We start from the raw sequence: 23250 nt of genomic DNA, 5'->3' as shown, positions 1-23250 counted from the left end.
GTCTGCTGTCCAAGAAGACCGTGATGACCAAATCACACAAGAGCAGGACATCAGAGAGGATGTTCAACAACCCCACGGATCCAAAGACGATAATGCTCCACAGGACATTTGCAGAAGTCAGCGTAGACGCACCCTCACTGAAAAGGGAAAAGCACTGCAAGATGCAAAGGTAAAAGATTGCAAAAGAGATTTAGAGCGAACATACAAAAAATGGAAACATCATATAAATTGTTAGAAGAATTTCCTAAAGAGAAAAGACACTGATATGATACTGGAAGCTCTAAATGTCATAGAAAGTCACCAATCAGACATAAGTTATCTGTATGAAGAAGTAAGGGACATTGAAGTTCCAGATGCTGAGCTAAGAAGGAAATGTGATGTATACTGGGCTATTACTAAGGCACCCAAAGAAAAGGCACAATGTCTTATTGAAGGAAATGGTGATCCAAGCGACATTCCTTGGCCTGACCCAGAATCAGTATTTCAAGACACACTGTCCAATGCTTCATCTGAACTCACATTCATGTCAAAACCCAAGTCCAGACTGTCCAATTGTTCCTGTCCTGATTCACTGCAACAAAGACATCAAGCAGCAGCGGAAGTTGCGGCTACAGAAGAAGTAATAAAATTAATGAGAACACAACATCAATATGAGGTGGAGATAAGAGAACTTGAAATAGAGGATGCAAAGAAAAGGGCACAGTTTTTAACGGAAAGTACCAACATAAAGACCAGGTTAGAAGAAAGGAGAAAGGAAGTTGAGCTATTGAAAGAGTTACAAAAGCATAACGCAGCACAAGCAAGGCTAAAGGTTTATGCTGAAAGTATTGCCAGTGAGAATGAAGACAAACCTCCTGTCATTGAAACTCCAGTAAAGCAAGAGGGCTTAACAAAACCAAGTTTTCCCAATATAGATGCACAACCATTTTCTCCTTTTCAAGCACCAAATCCTACCAGCCCGTCCTTGTATTCCTTTCCAACTCCAAGAACTCAAGCTCCTGTGCCTCAGCCAACCATTATGGTGAGCCAAATACCTCCTGTTACATCTTCAGTAGCATCTATTGATCTTGTACAAAACCTTACAGAAGCTATTACAGCCAATAGAATCCCAATACCAGAACCAGCAGTATTTCTGGGAGATCCTTTGCAGTATAATGATTGGAAGTTATCTTTTCAAACATTAGTTGATCGTAAGAACCTGCCAACACAAGAAAAGCTCTTCTTCTTGAGACAGTATGTTGGAGGTGCAGCCAAAAAAGCGATAGAAGGTCACTTTCTAGTTGGGACAGATACAGCCTATAGTAGTGCTTGGAAAACACTCAAGGAGAGATTTGGAGACCCATTTGTCATAGGCAAGGCATATCGTGACAAGATTCAGTCCTGGCCTAAAATCACTAAGGACAGTAAAGATCTACGTGAATTTGCAGATTTCCTGAGCAGTGTAGAATCAGCCATTCCTTATGTACAAGGACTACAAATTTTGAATGACTGTGTTGAAAATCAAAGAGTAGCAGCTAAGCTACCCGATTGGCTAAGTTCACGCTGGAATAGAAAAGTGACTGAATACCAGGTTGAATATAAAACATTCCCCAGTTTCAGCCATTTTGTCAATTTCCTCAATAAGGAGGCAAGAATTGCCTGTAATCCTATCACATCACTGCAAGCAATAAAGCCAGCTGAATCAGACTACAAGCAAGCCGTTAAACCCAAGCCAAAGGGAAACACTTTACATGCTAAAGCTCTTAGTACAAGTTCCAGTGAGAGGACAAACATGACCTGTACTTTCTGCAAGAAATCTGGCCACACACTCCACAAGTGTCGAAAGATAATGGAAAAGCCAGTAGGAGAAAGAGTAAAGTTTGTGCAATCTGAGAAGTTGTGTTTTGGTTGCCTCAAGACCGGACATAACTCTAGAAATTGTACTTCCAGAAGTGTATGTGAAAAGTGTCAAAATTCTCACCCAACATGCTTACATCAAGATAGACAGAAAAAAGACAAAGAACAAAGATCACAAGCAAACCAGGAAGGGATCAAAGAGAATCAAGAACCAGAGAAGAAAGTCAGATCTACAAGCGATGAAGTCAAGGCAAGTGACAGCCAATAGAGTCGTGCAACAAAGATCAAAAGGTTGTACCTCTTCAGTCATTCCAGTTTATGTTTCAACTGTGGATGAACCAGACCAAGAGAAACTAGTCTATGCCTTGCTTGATACACAAAGTGACACTACTTTCATTCTGAAGGACACAGCTGAGATGTTAAATGCAAAGATTGAGCCTGTCAAACTCAAGATTTCCACAATAACATCCCAAAGTAAGACTGTACACAGTACTAAGCTAAGTAATTTACAAGTCAGAGGCATTAATTCTGAAGCAAGAATCAAATGGCCCCCAACCTATACTAGAGACTACATACCTGCCAATAGATCTCATATTCCCACAAGCAAGACAGCAGAAAACTGGTCTCACCTCAGACATCTAGCAAATGAGATGGCTCCAGAACTCGATTGTGAAGTCGGCTTACTAATTGGCTTTAACTGCCCACAGACTTTATTGCCCATTGAAGTTGTGACCGGAGAAAGAAATCAGCCATTTGGACAGAAATCTATACTAGGATGGAGCATCATTGGCTCCAGTAATTCTGAGTGTGAATTTGAAGACGAGATTGGTGTTAGTCATCACATTACTGTAAAACAAGTCCTGCCAGCTGTTGAGTTTCACAACCTTAAAGATGAAGTACATTTTGTAAGCAGGAACAAAGTTAAGGAAGTAATCTCTCCAGCTGATATAATTAAAGTACTTGAAAGGGACTTTGTTGAAAGGACCACTGAAGAAGATCCCATGTCACAAGAAGACATGCTTGAAATGGACATTTTGAAATACCATTACCTTTCAAAGATGAAAGACCTAATCTACCAAACAATAGGCCATGTGCAGATCATAGACTGAAATGTCTGGAGAAGCGTCTGAGAAAAGATGAAAGCTATTTTAAAGACTATGTGGCATTCATGGAAGACATAATAAAGAGAGGAGATGCTGAGAGAGTGCCAGAAACGGAGATAAACAAAGAACCAGCCTGGTATATCCCTCACCATGGCATCTATCATCACCTAAAGCCAGGTAAAATCCGTGTAGTCTTTGATTGCTCAGCAAAGTTCCAGAACACATCTCTTAATGAACATCTTCTGAACTCACAAACACTCTCGTTGGAGTTCTGTGTCGCTTTAGAAAAGGACAAGTGGCAATTATGTGTGATGTGGAGCGCATGTTTCACCAGTTTCATGTTGTTGCTGAAGACCAGGATTACCTCAGATTCCTATGGTGGGAGGAGGGTAATATGGACAAGCCACCAACAGTGTTCCGAATGAGAGTTCACCTATTCGGAGCAGCGTCCTCACCTGGATGTGCAAATTTCGGACTCAAGCATCTAGCATCACAAGGTGAAGGAAAGTTCAGTCAAGCTGCCATTAAATTCATACAACGTAATTTTTATGTGGATGATGGGTTGGCAAGCGTTGATACTGAAGAGGAAGCTATCCAGCTTGTTACAGAAGCAAGAGGCCTATGTAACTCTGGAAGGTTACACTTACACAAGTTCATCAGTAACAATAAGAAAGTGCTCTCTTCTGTCCCAAAAGAGGAATGTTCAGGAGGAGCTAATGATTTGGACCTAGCTTTTGGAGAACAAAAACTCGAAAGAGTTTTAGGAGTCCAGTGGTGTTTAACATCAGACACATTTCACTTCAGAGTCGTCATGCCAACCAATCCCTGCACTAGAAGAGGAGTTCTATCTACAGTAGCCTCAATTTTCGATCCTCTCGGATTTGTCACGTCTTTCATTCTAGTTGGAAGGAGAATTCTTCAAAGGATGTGCCAAGACAAGTTAGACTGGGATGAACCGCTTCCAGATGACCTTAAGCCGCACTGGGAAGCCTGGCTACAAGACCTCGTCAACCTATTTTCAATAAAGATACCACGTTGCTATGTACCTGCAACATTCAAAGACATTCAACAGTATCAATTGCACAGTTTTTCTGATGCTAGTACTTCGGGGTATGGAGTATGCTCATACCTTAGAGCTGTAACCACATCCGGAGAAGTTCACTGTACTCTTGTGATGGGCAAGGCAAGAGTTGCTCCAACAAAAGTGACAACAATTCCAAGGCTTGAGCTCTCTGCTGCGGTAGTGGCTACAAGAACAGCTTGCTTCCTGAAGAGAGAGTTAGAGATTGAAGACCTCCAAGAATACTTTTGGACTGACTCCAAGGTCGTTCTTGGTTACATTAACAGTGACGCAAGACGATTCCATGTATTTGTAGCAAATCGCATTCAAAGAATCAGATCAAGTACTGAACCAAGTCAATGGCGATATGTTCCCTCTGAACAAAATCCCGCTGGTCATGCGTCTCGAGGAGTTATGACCAAGGAACCCAAAGAATCAAATTGGTTCACTGGGCCGAATTTTCTATGGCAAAAGGAACTTCCAAAAGACCAAGACAAATTCAAAGATATTGACAGTAAAGACCCAGAACTAAAAATGTCACACGTTTTCAAAGTAGAAGCAAAAGAAGAGAATTCATTTATCAAAAGAATGCAAAACCTTTCAGATTGGAAAAGATTGGTAAGGGCCATAGCAAGACACAAACGCTTGGCAAAGTGTGTAAAGAGCAAGACAAAAATGTCACATGAAACGAGTACTTTGGAAGAGAGAAAGGATGCAGAAGAATTCATAATTCGAACTGTACAAAATGAAGCATTCAGCAAAGAAATCAAGTCACTGAAACGGAAGGGTGAAGTTCAGACAGCACAAACTAACCTTCACAAGTTAAGTCCCTTCATTGACAAGTAAGATGTCTTGAGAGTAGGACGACTAACTGGTGCATCACTACATCCAAATGTCAAACATCCTGCTATCCTTCCAAAGGAACACCATGTGTCAAACTTACTCATTAAGCATTTCCATGAAAAGATTCATCATCAAGGCCGTGGAATAACTCTTAATGAAATACGGGCCAATGGAATATGGATTATTGGCTGCAGTAGTAGTGTGTCATCATTCATTCACAAATGTGTGAAATGCAGAAAATTCCGAAGATGTAATCAAGAACAAAGTATGGCAAACCTACCTCCAGAAAGGTTGGAAGCTACACCTCCATTTGTGTACACTGGTGTAGTGTCGTGATAATTAGACGCTACCCCTTTAAGAGGGCGTTAAACAGTGGGACCGAGAGTCGTAGTTGAACAGGACGAGCGAGGAGTCAATGTTGTACTACCTGTAACTGTGAATGAAAGTTATTAAAGCTTCAACTTCAAAGATCTAAACTGAGAGGACATCCAGTTTCTACAACTGGTATGGATTGTTTCGGACCATTTTGTTAGGGTTTGGAGAATATCTTCATCGTATGATTATGTTGGAATGTAACCTGTAATAATTTAACTAGTTTGTCCTGTCTAGACAAAATTAGTTTACCAAAGTGCTAAGATCTTTTCAACTTATTGACTAGCTGCAGAGGAAGCAATCAAAGTTGCTTTGTTTACAGAACGTCGTAAAAGGTCCCCTGCTATGCTTTGATCAGAAGGGGACCGTCTTCACCTTATCCTGTGTGTTCCCACACCCCCACTTTCAACCCCCACTTTCAACCCCACTCTGTTTCTCTCAATAAATAAGCACCTGACGAGGCCTGAGTCAGACTTCATTCGACCATTGCTGTAAGCACAGCGACGAGTGAACTCTCCGCCTGCAGGTGTCTAAAATGACTTGCTTGACTCCAGTGTGGTCCTTGCAAAATAAGTTAGAGTGAGCACCACCCTAACACATTTTACATAAAGGAAGGAAAGAAAGAAATGAAAAGATACGGACTGTTACTCACCTGCATGTGTTCACGAGCTGTTCACATTGAAGTCTTAGATGATCTCAGTACAGATTGTTTCATCAATTCTCTACGCTGCTTCATAGTAATACGTGGCGATGTAAGTCAACTGCACTGTGATCAAGGCACTAGTTTTGTGGGTAAAAAATGAGTTTCAGAACCTCATGGAAACAAGTAAACAAAAGCTCAAAGACTTAGGTTGCAAATTTGTTCTCAACCCACCTGCTTCAAGTCACATGGGAGGAGTCTGGGAGAGACAAATAAGGACAATAAGAAATGTTTTGAAGTCCATTTTGGATCAAACTGCTCAAAGGCTTGACACCTCATCCTTGAGAACCTTTATGTATGAAGCCATGGCAATTGTTAATAGCAGACCACTGAGTGCAGAATGTATCAACGACCCTGTGGAACCTGAACCACTGAAGCCTAACCACATATTGATAATGAAATCTACAATAATTTCACCCCCTCCTGGAGAATTTGTCAAAGAAGATCTCTATCTGCAGAAAAGATGGAAAAGAGTTCAATATTTGCCCAACATTTTCTGGACCAGGTGGAGGAAGGAATACCTGTTGAACCTACAACAGAGAAGAAAGTGGAACAAGACTCGAAGAGACATGAAAATAAATGACATTGTATTACTACAAGATGATTGTCTACCAAGAAACCAATGGAAACTAGCCAAAGTGGTAGAAGTGTTTCCAGGAGCTGACAACAAAGTTAGGAAGGTCAAACTTCTTGTTAGTGACACCACACACGATAATAACAAAACACATACAACTAAATCATTTTTGGAAAGACCAATACACAAGACTATACTTTTACTTGAAGCTAAGGACTAATAAGACACAGCACATATTTGACATTTCCACATGGTTTAATCAGTTTATTTTGTGTTAATTGTTAAAGAATCACACAGAGTGTGATGGTGGGAGTGTAAATGATGTAAGTTTGTGCATGAAGCGTTCGCTGATTCCAGTGGATGGCGCTCTTGCGATCGATGTAGGTTTACACTAATTATTTTGAGTTATTTTGTTTGTACATTGTTTAAGTTGTGTACATTGTTTATGGCACTATTATCTCCATATTAGTAAATATATTCTATTTTTTGTAGAGAATTAGTCTAAAATTTGGGGTTCTACGTCACGTGAGTTTTGGCTCGAACTTCCGGTTCCCGTCCTGTAGCGATCAGTATAAGTGTATGGCGGACTCCGACGCTGGTGTTTAAATCCATATAAAGACTCATCTTTCAAGAAGATTAACCCCAGCCCTAGCCACAAGCAGGCAAAGTGGTGTGTTCGTTCCTCTTTATTCGTGTGTAATGTGTTTATTTGTGTAATATGTATGTATGTACGAACTAATGGTTTTGTTGTTTCTATTTCTGTTAGTTCTACGGTGATATTTTTGGCGAAGATCAATAAAATCATCTGTAAAAGGAACTCTAGTCTTCCCTTCGTGACTGAAGCTGGCATACCCACTATCGGAGCCAACCCACCACCAGGTGGTGATCAGTTGACAGCTCCGCACCTCTCTTCACCCGAGTGTCCAAAACATGCGGCCGCAAATCCGATGACACGACTACAAAATCAATCTTCGAACTGCGGCCTAGGGTGTCTTGGTGCCAAGTGCACACAGGGACACCCTTATGTTTGAACATGGTGTTCAGTATGGACAATCCGTGTCGAGCACAGAAGTGTCTAGTAGGGTCACCCATGGCAAAAGGGTCCTAGGTGAGGGGCCAGATAAAGCCCGGCTCACAAAAACCCCTAATGATAAGAAACAAAATTGGATTTGGTTTTCCCTCGCCTGGACGCGGATCACCGGGGCCCCCCTCAATCCGTATTTGAGACTCACAATGGCTTGATCCTTCAAAAATCTCTTCAGAAACATTTTACAGTGAACTCAATCTTAAAAACATAATATATTTATACAATTTTTATATTTTAACCCATTATATAATATATTAAACTCAACTTTAAAATGGGAGCTTAAGATCAGGGGATGCTTTGAGAATAATTGTCAATTTGTTTTGTATGTGTGAAGCCCTTTGAGACTGCTTGTGATTTAGGGCTATATAAATAAACTTGACTTGACTTAATTGTTAGATCAGGGACTAGTTGTTTTTTAAACCATAGCATATGATAGCATCGAGGTTAGTGCTGCCCGACTGAGCTTTGATCATAAACTAATGAAGCCTGGAACCGAATGCTTGTTTGCCGATTGGAGGACATCATGAGTAAATTGTGTTATGCAGCAGAGTGGCGCAGCGGAAGCGTGCTGGGCCCATAACCCAGAGGTCGATGGATCGAAACCATCCTCTGCCATTTGGACCTTAGTGAATTTGCAAACATTCTCTTAAGTCATACTTTTGAGAAGAAGTGCTGTGGGGATCATATTTTCCACACGTTGGCTGTGCTGCGTGGAGGTTGATCCATCCTCAATGCATACAGATTGCGAGGCATGTATGTGACTTCTTTCACCATTCTCAGTCCAAATACACAATGTCCTTACCTATTACAGTGATCCCTCGCTACTTCGCATTTCGTTTATCGCGGGTTCCCTATATCGCGGAGTTTTTTTTCCAAATTAAAAAATCATTTAAAAGACCTTCTGCAGTTTCTACATCTGTGTCAGGTTTATTTCGCTGACTGAATAACTATTAAGAAGAGCAACAGCAAACAAACCACAAGTGAGACAGTATATTAAGTCTTTTCTCGCGAGGAGTGCAGTACAGATAGCTTAATACAATCTCTACACACACTGAATATCTGTAGGCACTCCCGCTCTTTTTATTTGGATTTGCCCTACCCACAGTGTGAGACATAAGCCACTAAAAGGGGAGGAGGAAAGCATGTGGGCTTTGTCTCGTAAGCAAAAATCACTAGGTGTTTACATACTGATAAGAACATCTGGGAAGAGTTTGAGTGGACTGGATACAGAAGAAAAAACCTTTGACCTCTAGTTAAAACATAGCAAGGGAAGTTTTACGACATTGTGTAGGATGCAACAAGCTAAGTTATTTATTACTGGTTATATACATTCCAACCTAATCCTACGATCAAGATAGTTGGGAAACCCTGACTTTAATGGTCACTTGGAGGTTCATCTGGGGTGCAGGACAGCAATGAGGCATGTTGTCTAACAAAGTGGTCTTTGTTAGAAAGGAACTGTCCTTCTGTGGTACATCATAAAAACAGCAAGGCCAAACAGCAAGCATATATTGCAGTAATATTGCGGTAAGGCATTGATTAGAAAACGCATGATAACATATATATACATTTTTCTAACAATCTGTTAAAATAAGATAAGAGGAACTTTATTAATCTCACGTGTGAGAAACTGCATGTAACAACAGCTCGATTTACAGGAAGGTACAAGTTAGGGGATAAAGGTGCAAAAAGAGACTTCTGGACCGTAGTCCTCCGGCATAAAAAATAGAATACAATATAAAAAGAAAAATATAGAAAAATAACAGCAATTGTAGTAAAACTAAAAATATAAGCTATGAATATTTACAAAAAGAAGATAAAATAGTGGTAAAGTGTCGTAAAGTGTATGAAGAGTATGAAGTTTAGTAATGCTAATAACAAAAAGAAATAGTGCACGGGTTATCGAAGTGAAATAGATCCATGCATTGTGTGGCAGAGGATATTGCAACATTGGGCTTAAATTGCACATTGGGGTTAAGAATTGCACGTTACGGGGAAAAGTATTGCACAGAAGGATGTGTTTACAGGTTGTCATTGTACAGCCTAATTGCGGTGGGGATGAAGGAGCTGCGGTAGCGTTCCTTCTTACACGGGGGGAGTCTGAGTCTCTGACTGAACGGGCTGCTCAAGTTCTCCAAGGTCAGATGCAGTGGGTGAGAGGGGTTGTTCCTGATGGATGTTAGCCTGGCTAGCACCCTCCTCTCGCCCACCTCCTCAACAGTGTCAAGAGGGCAGCCTACCACAGAGCTGGCCCTCTTAACCAGTTTCTTGAGCCTCTTCCTATCCCTCTCTGTGCTGCTCGGAGCCCAACAGACCACAGCGTAGAGGATAGCAGAGGCTACCACTTCTGAGTCCTGATACTTTACACAGCTGCACTGACAGGAGTTGGGCAAGAAGAAAACACCTGAATTGATGCATAAGTGGCAGTGGTGGGATTTGAACCCACGCCTCAGGAGAGACTGGAGCCTAAATCCAGCGCCTTAGACCGCTCAGCCACACTACCGACCTTCTGCAGTTTCTACATTTATTGATCATTCTATTAAGACGTGAAATTGGAGGATACCTAGTTGGTTTCTTCACCAGCATCCAGGTTAGTGCTGGCCGACGGAGCTTTGTTCATTATGTAATGAAGCCTGTACACAACAGATGCGAAACAATATGAGTGACAATCAGAAGATTAAAACTTTGAAATCGGAAGACACATAGCTAGTTTCCCCACACAGCACCCAAATTAGTGCTGTCCTAAACCGCCTTGTTGATAATGTAACAAAGAAGAAACATTCCATCCTCAACAACGAACAGGCTGGACATACTAAGCCAACTCCTACATTCGGAAATGCCTCGGTTTACCGAAAGGCTTCTCTGACACGGGCTTGTTCGGGGCAACCGCGCTGCAACTGCCGATCCAGTCCATAACCTTGGACTACAAGCAGGAGAAGGCAGGAAGGGAGCTGTCCCTTGTGCAGCGCACCTAACGCAAGCCTACAGCACCTACTGTCAGGCTGCAAAAGAGCACTGACACAGGCACGCTATAGACGACGCCAGTCCTGACGAAGCTTGCCGAAGTTCTCAAGACCAGCAGAAAAGAGTTCCAACAACCAGTCTGCAGCCAAACAGCTCCCTGTTAGGTTTGTGAGGAAAGGGGAGAGAAGCAGAGACACCAGCCCTCCTGTTCCAGTTCCAGGCAAGGGACTGGAACATGAGGGCTGGTGTCTCCGCTGCACAGCTGAACTTTCCCCATGAAATCACCACCACTCCACATCAATTAGGTTTCACATGGAATATGTCTCCTCATGAGAGACTGAAGGCTTAATTCAGTGCTTTAAACCGCTCGGCCACACTACCTACCTAGAATCCTCAACTTCAATTTAAAATGCAGAAGCCATAGTCATATAAACACCAAGGATCAAGAACAACACTTTTTTTCAATCTTTGTTGAACTTAAGTGTCGGTCGTTGCCCGTACAGATAGACTTCTCACCTCATGGTGTTCAGTATGGACAATCCGTGTCGAGCACAGAAGTGTCTAGTAGGGTCACCCATGGCAAATGGGTCCTAGGTGAGGGGCCAGATAAAGCACGGCTCACAAAAACTCCTAATGATAAGAAACAAAATTGGATTTGGTTTTCCCTCGCCTGGACGCGGATCACCGGGGCCCCCCTCAATCCGTATTTGAGACTCACAATGGCTTGATCCTTCAAAAATCTCTTCAGAAACATTTTACAGTGAACTCAATCTTAAAAACATAATATATTTATACAATTTTTATATTTTAACCCATTATATATTATATTAGACTCAACTTTAAAATGGGAGCTTAAGGTCAGGGGATGCTTTGAGAATAATTGTCAATTTGTTTTGTATGTGTGAAGCCCTTTGAGACTGCTTGTGATTTAGGGCTATATAAATAAACTTGACTTGACTTAATTGTTAGATCAGGGATTAGTTGTTTTTTAAACCATAGCATATGATAGCATCCAGGTTAGTGCTGCCCGACTGAGCTTTGATCATAAACTAATGAAGCCTGGAACCGAATGCTTGTTTGCCAATTGGAGGACATCATGAGTAACCTGTGTTATGCAGCAGAGTGGCGCAGCGGAAGCGTGCTGGGCCCATAACCCAGAGGTCGATGGATCGAAACCATCCTCTGCTATTTGGACCTTAGTGAAGTTTGCAAAGCTTTGGACATTCTCTTAAGTCATACTTTTGAGAAGAAGTGCTGTGGGGATAATATTTTCCACACGTTGGCTGTGCTGCGTGGAGGTTGATCCATCCTCAATGCATACAGATTGCGAGGCATGTATGTGACTTCTTTCACCATTCTCAGTCCAAATACACAATGTCCTTACCTATTACATTGATCCCTCGCTACTTAGCATTTCGTTTATCGCGGGTTCACTATATCGCGGAGTTTTTCTTCCAAATTAAAAAATCATTTAAAAGACCTTCTGCAGTTTCTACATCTGTTAAGATAAGATAAGAGGAACTTTATTAATATCACGTGTGAGAAACTGCATGTAACAACAGCTCGATTCACAGGAAGGTACAAGTTGGGGGATAAAGGTGCAAAAAGAGACTTCTGGACCGTAGTCCTCCTTTCATAAGAAATAGAATACAATATAAAAAGAAAAATATGGAAAAATAACAGCAATTGTAGTAAAACTAAAAATATAAGCTATGAATATTTGCAAAAAGAAGATAAAATAGTGGTAAAGTGTCGTAAAGTGTATGAAGAGTATGAAGTTTAGTAATGCTAATAACAAAAAGAAATAGTGCGCGGGTTATCGAAGTGAAATAGATCCATGCATTGTGTGGCAGAGGATATTGCACATCGGGCTTAAATTGCACATTGGGGTTACGAATTGCACGTTACGTGGAAAAGTATTGCACAGAAGGATGTGTTTACAGGTTGTCATTGTACAGCCTAATTGCGGTGGGGATGAAGGAGCTGCGGTAGCGTTCCTTCTTACACGGGGGGAGTCTGAGTCTCTGACTGAAGGGGCTGCTCAAGTTCTCAAAGGTCAGATGCAGTGGGTGAGAGGGGTTGTTCCTGATGGATGCTAGCCTGGCTAGCACCCTCCTCTCGCCCACCTCCTCAACAGTGTCAAGAGGGCAGCCCACCACAGAGCTCGCCCTCTTAACCAGTTTGTTGAGCCTCTTCCTATCCCTCTCTGTGCTGCTCGGAGCACAACAGACCACAGCGTAGAGGATAGCAGAGGCTACCACTTCTGAGTCCGGATACTTTACACAGCTGCACTGACAGGAGTTGGGCAAGAAGAAAACACCTGAATTGATGCACAAGTGGCAGTGGTGGGATTTGAACCCACGCCTCATGAGAGACTGGAGCCTTAATCCAGCGCCTTAGACCGCTCGGCCACACTACCGACCTTCTGCGTTTCTCCATTTGTTGATCATTCTATTAAGACGTGAAATTGGAGAATACCTAGTTGGTTTCTTCACCAGCATCCAGGTTAGTGCTGGCCGACGGAGCTTTGTTCATAATGTAATGAAGCCTGTACACAACAGATGCGAAAAAATATGAGTGACAATCAGAAGATTAAAACTTTGAAATCGGAAGACACATAGCTAGTTTCCCCACACAGCACCCAAATTAGTGCTGTCCTACACCGCCTTGTTGATAATGTAACAAAGAAGAAACATTCCATCCTCAACAACGAACAGGCTGGACATACTAAGCCAACTCCTACATTCGGAAACGGCTCGGTTTACCGAAAGGCTTCTCTGAAACGGGCTTGTTCGAGGCAACCGCGCTGCAACTGCCGATCCAGTCCATAATCTTGAGCTACAAGCAGGAGAAGGTCAGGTTCGTTCTTGAGTTAAAAGAATCCTCAGATCGTACTGTGAGAATTGCACTTGTGGTGCTATCGGCAGGCTTCAACATCAGGAAATAATTGGCAAGGTGCAAGAAAGGAGAGTGGGGCTTGGCTGGGAAGAGCCTCCACGACTCTGGTCCAAGGCCACAAAGAGGGAACGAAAAGCTTGGTTGTGGAAGAGGTTTCAAGATCAAAGCAGGAGCAGTCCACCATCAAGGCCGTGTCACAGGGTGGCCAAAGGAAATGGACCACTTGGGAAGGGGAGTCCTCTCAGCTGGGCTTACCTGTGGAAGATCCCGCAAGCCAGACAGCTTTCTGATCAGGTCAACTTATCCACAGAAAGCTCCGCCAGTGATTTGACAAGGAAGGGAGCTGTCCCTCTTGCAGCGCACCAAACGCAAGCCTACAGCACCTACTGTCAGGCTGCAAAAGAGCACTGACACAGGCACGCTATAGACGGCGCCAGTCCTGACGAAGCTGGCCGAAGTTCTCGAATCCAGCAGAAAAGAGTTCCAACAACCAGTCTGCAGCCAAACAGCTCCCTGTTAGGTTTGTGAGGAAAGGGGAGAGAAGCGGAGACACCAGCCCTCCTGTTCCAGTTTCAGGCAAGGGACTGGAACATGAGGGCTGGTGTCTCCACTGCACAGCTGAACTTTCCCCATGAAATCACCACCACTCCACGTCAATTAGGTTTCACATGGAATATGTCTCCTCATGAGAGACTGAAGGCTTAATTCAGTGCTTTAAACCGCTCGGCCACACTACCTACCTAGAATCCTCAACTTCAATTTAAAATGCAGAAGCCATAGTCATATAAACACCAAGGATCAGGAACAACACTTTTTTTCAATCTTTGTTGAACTTAAGTGTCGGTCGTTGCCTGTACAGATAGACTTCTCACCTCATGGTGTTCAGTATGGACAATCCGTGTCGAGCACAGAAGTGTCTAGTAGGGTCACCCATGGCAAAAGGGTCCTAGGTGAGAGGCCAGATAAAGCACGGCTCACAAAAAACCCTAATGATAAGAAACAAAATTGGATTTGGTTTTCCCTCGCCTGGACGCGGATCACCGGGGCCCCCCTCAATCCGTATTTGAGACTCACAATGGCTTGATCCTTCAAAAATCTCTTCAGAAACATTTTACAGTCAACTCAATCTTAAAAACATAATATATTTATACATGTTTAATATTTTTATATTTTAATCCATTATATAATATATTAGACTCATCTTTAAAATGGGAGCTTAAGATCAGGGGATGCTTTTGAGAATAATTGTCAATTTGTTTTGTATGTGTGAAGCCCTTTGAGACTGCTTAATTGTTAGATCAGGGACTAGTTGTTTTTTAAACCATAGCATATGATCGCATCCACGTTAGTGCTGCCCGACTGAGCTTTGATCATAAACTAATGAAGCCTGGAACCGAATGCTTGTTTGCCAATTGGAGGACATCATGAGTAACCAGTGTTATGCAGCAGAGTGGCGCAGCGGAAGCGTGCTGGGCCCATAACCCAGAGGTCGATGGATCGAAACCATCCTCTGCTATTTGGACCTTAGTGAAGTTTGCAAAGCTTTGGACATTCTCTTAAGTCATACTTTTGAGAAGAAGTGCTGTGGGGATAATATTTTCCACACGTTGGCTGTGCTGCGTGGAGGTTGATCCATCCTCAATGCATACAGATTGCGAGGCATGTATGTGACTTCTTTCACCATTCTCAGTCCAAATACACAATGTCCTTACCTATTACAGTGATCCCTCGCTACTTCGCATTTCGTTTATCGCGGGTTCACTATATCGCGGAGTTTTTTTTCCAAATTAAAAAATCATTTAAAAGACCTTCTGCAGTTTCTACATCTGTGTCAGGTTTATTTCGCTGACTGAATAACTATTAAGAAGAGCAACAGCAAACAAACCACAAGTGAGACAGTATATTAAGTCTTTTCTCGCGAGGAGTGCAGTACAGATAGCTTAATACAATCTCTACACACACTGAATATCTGTAGGCACTCCCGCTCTTTTTATTTGGATTTGCCCTACCCACAGTGTGAGACATAAGCCACTAAAAGGGGAGGAGGAAAGCATGTGGGCTTTGTCTTGTAAGCAAAAATCACTAGGTGTTTACATACTGATAAGAACATCTGGGAAGAGTTTGAGTGGACTGGATACAGAAGAAAAACCCTTTGACCTCTAGTTAAAACATAGCAAGGGAAGTTTTACGACATTGTGTAGGATGCAACAAGCTAAGTTATTTATTACTGGTTATATACATTCCAACCTAATCCTACGATCAAGATAGTTGGGAAACCCTGACTTTAATGGTCACTTGGAGGTTCATCTGGGGTGCAGGACAGCAATGAGGCATGTTGTCTAACAAAGTGGTCTTTGTTAGAAAGGAACTGTCCTTCTGTGGTACATCATAAAAACAGCAAGGCCAAACAGCAAGCATATATTGCAGTAATATTGCGGTAAGGCATTGATTAGAAAACGCATGATAACATATATATACATTTTTCTAACAATCTGTTAAAATAAGATAAGAGGAACTTTATTAATCTCACGTGTGAGAAACTGCATGTAACAACAGCTCGATTTACAGGAAGGTACAAGTTAGGGGATAAAGGTGCAAAAAGAGACTTCTGGACCGTAGTCCTCCGGCATAAAAAATAGAATACAATATAAAAAGAAAAATATGGAAAAATAACAGCAATTGTAGTAAAACTAGAAATATAAGCTATGAATATTTACAAAAAGAAGATAAAATAGTGGTAAAGTGTCGTAAAGTGTATGAAGAGTATGAAGTTTAGTAATGCTAATAACAAAAAGAAATAGTGCACGGGTTATCGAAGTGAAATAGATCCATGCATTGTGTGGCAGAGGATATTGCACATTGGGCTTAGATTGCACATTGGGGTTAAGAATTGCACGTTACGTGGAAAAGTATTGCACAGAAGGATGTGTTTACAGGTTGTCATTGTACAGCCTAATTGCGGTGGGGATGAAGGAGCTGCGGTAGCGTTCCTTCTTACACGGGGGGAGTCTGAGTCTCTGACTGAAGGGGCTGCTCAAGTTCTCAAAGGTCAGATGCAGTGGGTGAGAGGGGTTGTTCCTGATGGATGCTAGCCTGGCTAGCACCCTCCTCTCGCCCACCTCCTCAACAGTGTCAAGAGGGCAGCCCACCACAGAGCTCGCCCTCTTAACCAGTTTGTTGAGCCTCTTCCTATCCCTCTCTGTGCTGCTCGGAGCACAACAGACCACAGCGTAGAGGATAGCAGAGGCTACCACTTCTGAGTCCTGATACTTTACACAGCTGCACTGACAGGAGTTGGGCAAGAAGAAAACACCTGAATTGATGCACAAGTGGCAGTGGTGGGATTTGAACCCACGCCTCATGAGAGACTGGAGCCTTAATCCAGCGCCTTAGACCGCTCGGCCACACTACCGACCTTCTGCGTTTCTCCATTTGTTGATCATTCTATTAAGACGTGAAATTGGAGGATACCTAGTTGGTTTCTTCACCAGCATCCAGGTTAGTGCTGGCCGACGGAGCTTTGTTCATAATGTAATGAAGCCTGTACACAACAGATGCGAAAAAATATGAGTGACAATCAGAAGATTAAAACATTGAAATCGGAAGACACATAGCTAGTTTCCCCACACAGCACCCAAATTAGTGCTGTCCTACACCGCCTTGTTGATAATGTAACAAAGAAGAAACATTCCATCCTCAACAACGAACAGGCTGGACATACTAAGCCAACTCCTACATTCGGAAACGGCTCGGTTTACCGAAAGGCTTCTCTGAAACGGGCTTGTTCGAGGCAACCGCGCTGCAACTGCCGATCCAGTCCATAATCTTGAGCTACAAGCAGGAGAAGGTCAGGTTCGTTCTTGAGTTAAAAGAATCCTCAGATCTTACTGTGAGAATTGCACTTGTGGTGCTATCGGCAGGCTTCAACATCAGGAAATAATTGGCAAGGTGCAAGAAAGGAGAGTGGGGCTTGGCTGGGAAGAGCCTCCACGACTCTGGTCCAAGGCCACAAAGAGGGAACGAAAAGCTTGGTTGTGGAAGAGGTTTCAAGATCAAAGCAGGAGCAGTCCACCATCAAGGCCGTGTCACAGGGTGGCCAAAGGAGATGGACCACTTGGGAAGGGGAGTCCTCTCAGCTGGGCTTACCTGTGGAAGATCCCGCAAGCCAGACAGCTTTCTGATCAGGTCAACTTATCCACAGAAAGCTCCGCCAGTGATTTGACAAGGAAGGGAGCTGTCCCTCTTGCAGCGCACCAAACGCAAGCCTACAGCACCTACTGTCAGGCTGCAAAAGAGCACTGACACAGGCACGCTATAGACGGCGCCAGTCCTGACGAAGCTGGCCGAAGTTCTCGAGACCAGCAGAAAAGAGTTCCAACAACCAGTCTGCAGCCAAACAGCTCCCTGTTAGGTTTGTGAGGAAAGGGGAGAGAAGCGGAGACACCAGCCCTCCTGTTCCAGTTTCAGGCAAGGGACTGGAACATGAGGGCTGGTGTCTCCACTGCACAGCTGAACTTTCCCCATGAAATCACCACCACTCCACGTCAATTAGGTTTCACATGGAATATGTCTCCTCATGAGAGACTGAAGGCTTAATTCAGTGCTTTAAACCGCTCGGCCACACTACCTACCTAGAATCCTCAACTTCAATTTAAAATGCAGAAGCCATAGTCATATAAACACCAAGGATCAGGAACAACACTTTTTTTCAATCTTTGTTGAACTTAAGTGTCGGTCGTTGCCTGTACAGATAGACTTCTCACCTCATGGTGTTCAGTATGGACAATCCGTGTCGAGCACAGAAGTGTCTAGTAGGGTCACCCATGGCAAAAGGGTCCTAGGTGAGAGGCCAGATAAAGCACGGCTCACAAAAAACCCTAATGATAAGAAACAAAATTGGATTTGGTTTTCCCTCGCCTGGACGCGGATCACCGGGGCCCCCCTCAATCCGTATTTGAGACTCACAATGGCTTGATCCTTCAAAAATCTCTTCAGAAACATTTTACAGTCAACTCAATCTTAAAAACATAATATATTTATACATGTTTAATATTTTTATATTTTAATCCATTATATAATATATTAGACTCATCTTTAAAATGGGAGCTTAAGATCAGGGGATGCTTTTGAGAATAATTGTCAATTTGTTTTGTATGTGTGAAGCCCTTTGAGACTGCTTAATTGTTAGATCAGGGACTAGTTGTTTTTTAAACCATAGCATATGATCGCATCCACGTTAGTGCTGCCCGACTGAGCTTTGATCATAAACTAATGAAGCCTGGAACCGAATGCTTGTTTGCCAATTGGAGGACATCATGAGTAACCAGTGTTATGCAGCAGAGTGGCGCAGCGGAAGCGTGCTGGGCCCATAACCCAGAGGTCGATGGATCGAAACCATCCTCTGCTATTTGGACCTTAGTGAAGTTTGCAAAGCTTTGGACATTCTCTTAAGTCATACTTTTGAGAAGAAGTGCTGTGGGGATAATATTTTCCACACGTTGGCTGTGCTGCGTGGAGGTTGATCCATCCTCAATGCATACAGATTGCGAGGCATGTATGTGACTTCTTTCACCATTCTCAGTCCAAATACACAATGTCCTTACCTATTACAGTGATCCCTCGCTACTTCGCATTTCGTTTATCGCGGGTTCACTATATCGCGGAGTTTTTTTTCCAAATTAAAAAATCATTTAAAAGACCTTCTGCAGTTTCTACATCTGTGTCAGGTTTATTTCGCTGACTGAATAACTATTAAGAAGAGCAACAGCAAACAAACCACAAGTGAGACAGTATATTAAGTCTTTTCTCGCGAGGAGTGCAGTACAGATAGCTTAATACAATCTCTACACACACTGAATATCTGTAGGCACTCCCGCTCTTTTTATTTGGATTTGCCCTACCCACAGTGTGAGACATAAGCCACTAAAAGGGGAGGAGGAAAGCATGTGGGCTTTGTCTTGTAAGCAAAAATCACTAGGTGTTTACATACTGATAAGAACATCTGGGAAGAGTTTGAGTGGACTGGATACAGAAGAAAAACCCTTTGACCTCTAGTTAAAACATAGCAAGGGAAGTTTTACGACATTGTGTAGGATGCAACAAGCTAAGTTATTTATTACTGGTTATATACATTCCAACCTAATCCTACGATCAAGATAGTTGGGAAACCCTGACTTTAATGGTCACTTGGAGGTTCATCTGGGGTGCAGGACAGCAATGAGGCATGTTGTCTAACAAAGTGGTCTTTGTTAGAAAGGAACTGTCCTTCTGTGGTACATCATAAAAACAGCAAGGCCAAACAGCAAGCATATATTGCAGTAATATTGCGGTAAGGCATTGATTAGAAAACGCATGATAACATATATATACATTTTTCTAACAATCTGTTAAAATAAGATAAGAGGAACTTTATTAATCTCACGTGTGAGAAACTGCATGTAACAACAGCTCGATTTACAGGAAGGTACAAGTTAGGGGATAAAGGTGCAAAAAGAGACTTCTGGACCGTAGTCCTCCGGCATAAAAAATAGAATACAATATAAAAAGAAAAATATGGAAAAATAACAGCAATTGTAGTAAAACTAGAAATATAAGCTATGAATATTTACAAAAAGAAGATAAAATAGTGGTAAAGTGTCGTAAAGTGTATGAAGAGTATGAAGTTTAGTAATGCTAATAACAAAAAGAAATAGTGCACGGGTTATCGAAGTGAAATAGATCCATGCATTGTGTGGCAGAGGATATTGCACATTGGGCTTAGATTGCACATTGGGGTTAAGAATTGCACGTTACGTGGAAAAGTATTGCACAGAAGGATGTGTTTACAGGTTGTCATTGTACAGCCTAATTGCGGTGGGGATGAAGGAGCTGCGGTAGCGTTCCTTCTTACACGGGGGGAGTCTGAGTCTCTGACTGAAGGGGCTGCTCAAGTTCTCAAAGGTCAGATGCAGTGGGTGAGAGGGGTTGTTCCTGATGGATGCTAGCCTGGCTAGCACCCTCCTCTCGCCCACCTCCTCAACAGTGTCAAGAGGGCAGCCCACCACAGAGCTCGCCCTCTTAACCAGTTTGTTGAGCCTCTTCCTATCCCTCTCTGTGCTGCTCGGAGCACAACAGACCACAGCGTAGAGGATAGCAGAGGCTACCACTTCTGAGTCCTGATACTTTACACAGCTGCACTGACAGGAGTTGGGCAAGAAGAAAACACCTGAATTGATGCACAAGTGGCAGTGGTGGGATTTGAACCCACGCCTCATGAGAGACTGGAGCCTTAATCCAGCGCCTTAGACCGCTCGGCCACACTACCGACCTTCTGCGTTTCTCCATTTGTTGATCATTCTATTAAGACGTGAAATTGGAGGATACCTAGTTGGTTTCTTCACCAGCATCCAGGTTAGTGCTGGCCGACGGAGCTTTGTTCATAATGTAATGAAGCCTGTACACAACAGATGCGAAAAAATATGAGTGACAATCAGAAGATTAAAACTTTGAAATCGGAAGACACATAGCTAGTTTCCCCACACAGCACCCAAATTAGTGCTGTCCTACACCGCCTTGTTGATAATGTAACAAAGAAGAAACATTCCATCCTCAACAACGAACAGGCTGGACATACTAAGCCAACTCCTACATTCGGAAACGGCTCGGTTTACCGAAAGGCTTCTCTGAAACGGGCTTGTTCGAGGCAACCGCGCTGCAACTGCCGATCCAGTCCATAATCTTGAGCTACAAGCAGGAGAAGGTCAGGTTCGTTCTTGAGTTAAAAGAATCCTCAGATCTTACTGTGAGAATTGCACTTGTGGTGCTATCGGCAGGCTTCAACATCAGGAAATAATTGGCAAGGTGCAAGAAAGGAGAGTGGGGCTTGGCTGGGAAGAGCCTCCACGACTCTGGTCCAAGGCCACAAAGAGGGAACGAAAAGCTTGGTTGTGGAAGAGGTTTCAAGATCAAAGCAGGAGCAGTCCACCATCAAGGCCGTGTCACAGGGTGGCCAAAGGAGATGGACCACTTGGGAAGGGGAGTCCTCTCAGCTGGGCTTACCTGTGGAAGATCCCGCAAGCCAGACAGCTTTCTGATCAGGTCAACTTATCCACAGAAAGCTCCGCCAGTGATTTGACAAGGAAGGGAGCTGTCCCTCTTGCAGCGCACCAAACGCAAGCCTACAGCACCTACTGTCAGGCTGCAAAAGAGCACTGACACAGGCACGCTATAGACGGCGCCAGTCCTGACGAAGCTGGCCGAAGTTCTCGAGACCAGCAGAAAAGAGTTCCAACAACCAGTCTGCAGCCAAACAGCTCCCTGTTAGGTTTGTGAGGAAAGGGGAGAGAAGCGGAGACACCAGCCCTCCTGTTCCAGTTTCAGGCAAGGGACTGGAACATGAGGGCTGGTGTCTCCACTGCACAGCTGAACTTTCCCCATGAAATCACCACCACTCCACGTCAATTAGGTTTCACATGGAATATGTCTCCTCATGAGAGACTGAAGGCTTAATTCAGTGCTTTAAACCGCTCGGCCACACTACCTACCTAGAATCCTCAACTTCAATTTAAAATGCAGAAGCCATAGTCATATAAACACCAAGGATCAGGAACAACACTTTTTTTCAATCTTTGTTGAACTTAAGTGTCGGTCGTTGCCTGTACAGATAGACTTCTCACCTCATGGTGTTCAGTATGGACAATCCGTGTCGAGCACAGAAGTGTCTAGTAGGGTCACCCATGGCAAAAGGGTCCTAGGTGAGAGGCCAGATAAAGCACGGCTCACAAAAACCCCTAATGATAAGAAACAAAATTGGATTTGGTTTTCCCTCGCCTGGACGCGGATCACCGGGGCCCCCCTCAATCCGTATTTGAGACTCACAATGGCTTGATCCTTCAAAAATCTCTTCAGAAACATTTTACAGTGAACTCAATCTTAAAAACATAATATATTTATACATGTTTAATATTTTTATATTTTAATCCATTATATAATATATTAGACTCATCTTTAAAATGGGAGCTTAAGATCAGGGGATGCTTTTGAGAATAATTGTCAATTTGTTTTGTATGTGTGAAGCCCTTTGAGACTGCTTAATTGTTAGATCAGGGACTAGTTGTTTTTTAAACCATAGCATATGATCGCATCCACGTTAGTGCTGCCCGACTGAGCTTTGATCATAAACTAATGAAGCCTGGAACCGAATGCTTGTTTGCCAATTGGAGGACATCATGAGTAACCAGTGTTGTGCAGCAGAGTGGCGCAGCGGAAGCGTGCTGGGCCCATAACCCAGAGGTCGATGGATCGAAACCATCCTCTGCTATTTGGACCTTAGTGAAGTTTGCAAAGCTTTGGACATTCTCTTAAGTCATACTTTTGAGAAGAAGTGCTGTGGGGATAATATTTTCCACACGTTGGCTGTGCTGCGTGGAGGTTGATCCATCCTCAATGCATACAGATTGCGAGGCATGTATGTGACTTCTTTCACCATTCTCAGTCCAAATACACAATGTCCTTACCTATTACAGTGATCCCTCGCTACTTCGCATTTCGTTTATCGCGGGTTCACTATATCGCGGAGTTTTTTTTCCAAATTAAAAAATCATTTAAAAGACCTTCTGCAGTTTCTACATCTGTGTCAGGTTTATTTCGCTGACTGAATAACTATTAAGAAGAGCAACAGCAAACAAACCACAAGTGAGACAGTATATTAAGTCTTTTCTCGCGAGGAGTGCAGTACAGATAGCTTAATACAATCTCTACACACACTGAATATCTGTAGGCACTCCCGCTCTTTTTATTTGGATTTGCCCTACCCACAGTGTGAGACATAAGCCA

General features: G+C 43.0%; 8 non-coding genes across 8 annotated transcripts; 4 read left to right on the top strand and 4 right to left on the bottom strand.

Annotated features, from left to right (window-relative positions):
• Positions 1 to 9996: 9996 nt before the first annotated feature.
• trnal-uag (transfer RNA leucine (anticodon UAG)) lies at positions 9997 to 10078 on the bottom strand. Its single transcript has one exon. It is a non-coding gene; the product is annotated as a tRNA-Leu (tRNA).
• Positions 10079 to 11655: 1577 nt separating this feature from the next.
• Positions 11656 to 11727, top strand: trnam-cau (transfer RNA methionine (anticodon CAU)). Its single transcript has one exon. It is a non-coding gene; the product is annotated as a tRNA-Met (tRNA).
• A 1149-nt stretch (positions 11728 to 12876) lies between these two features.
• On the bottom strand, positions 12877 to 12958 carry trnal-aag (transfer RNA leucine (anticodon AAG)). Its single transcript has one exon. It is a non-coding gene; the product is annotated as a tRNA-Leu (tRNA).
• Positions 12959 to 14881: 1923 nt separating this feature from the next.
• Positions 14882 to 14953, top strand: trnam-cau (transfer RNA methionine (anticodon CAU)). The gene has a single exon. It is a non-coding gene; the product is annotated as a tRNA-Met (tRNA).
• Positions 14954 to 16767: 1814 nt separating this feature from the next.
• Positions 16768 to 16849, bottom strand: trnal-aag (transfer RNA leucine (anticodon AAG)). Its single transcript has one exon. It is a non-coding gene; the product is annotated as a tRNA-Leu (tRNA).
• Positions 16850 to 18772: 1923 nt separating this feature from the next.
• On the top strand, positions 18773 to 18844 carry trnam-cau (transfer RNA methionine (anticodon CAU)). Its single transcript has one exon. It is a non-coding gene; the product is annotated as a tRNA-Met (tRNA).
• Positions 18845 to 20658: 1814 nt separating this feature from the next.
• Positions 20659 to 20740, bottom strand: trnal-aag (transfer RNA leucine (anticodon AAG)). The gene has a single exon. It is a non-coding gene; the product is annotated as a tRNA-Leu (tRNA).
• A 1923-nt stretch (positions 20741 to 22663) lies between these two features.
• Positions 22664 to 22735, top strand: trnam-cau (transfer RNA methionine (anticodon CAU)). The gene has a single exon. It is a non-coding gene; the product is annotated as a tRNA-Met (tRNA).
• The last annotated feature ends 515 nt before the right edge of the window (positions 22736 to 23250 follow it).

The sequence above is a fragment of the Syngnathus typhle genome, linkage group LG4, assembly GCF_033458585.1.
Source record: "Syngnathus typhle isolate RoL2023-S1 ecotype Sweden linkage group LG4, RoL_Styp_1.0, whole genome shotgun sequence".
In the NCBI taxonomy this organism is placed as follows: domain Eukaryota; kingdom Metazoa; phylum Chordata; class Actinopteri; order Syngnathiformes; family Syngnathidae; genus Syngnathus; species Syngnathus typhle.
This window is presented reverse-complemented; position numbering and strand designations above follow the sequence as displayed.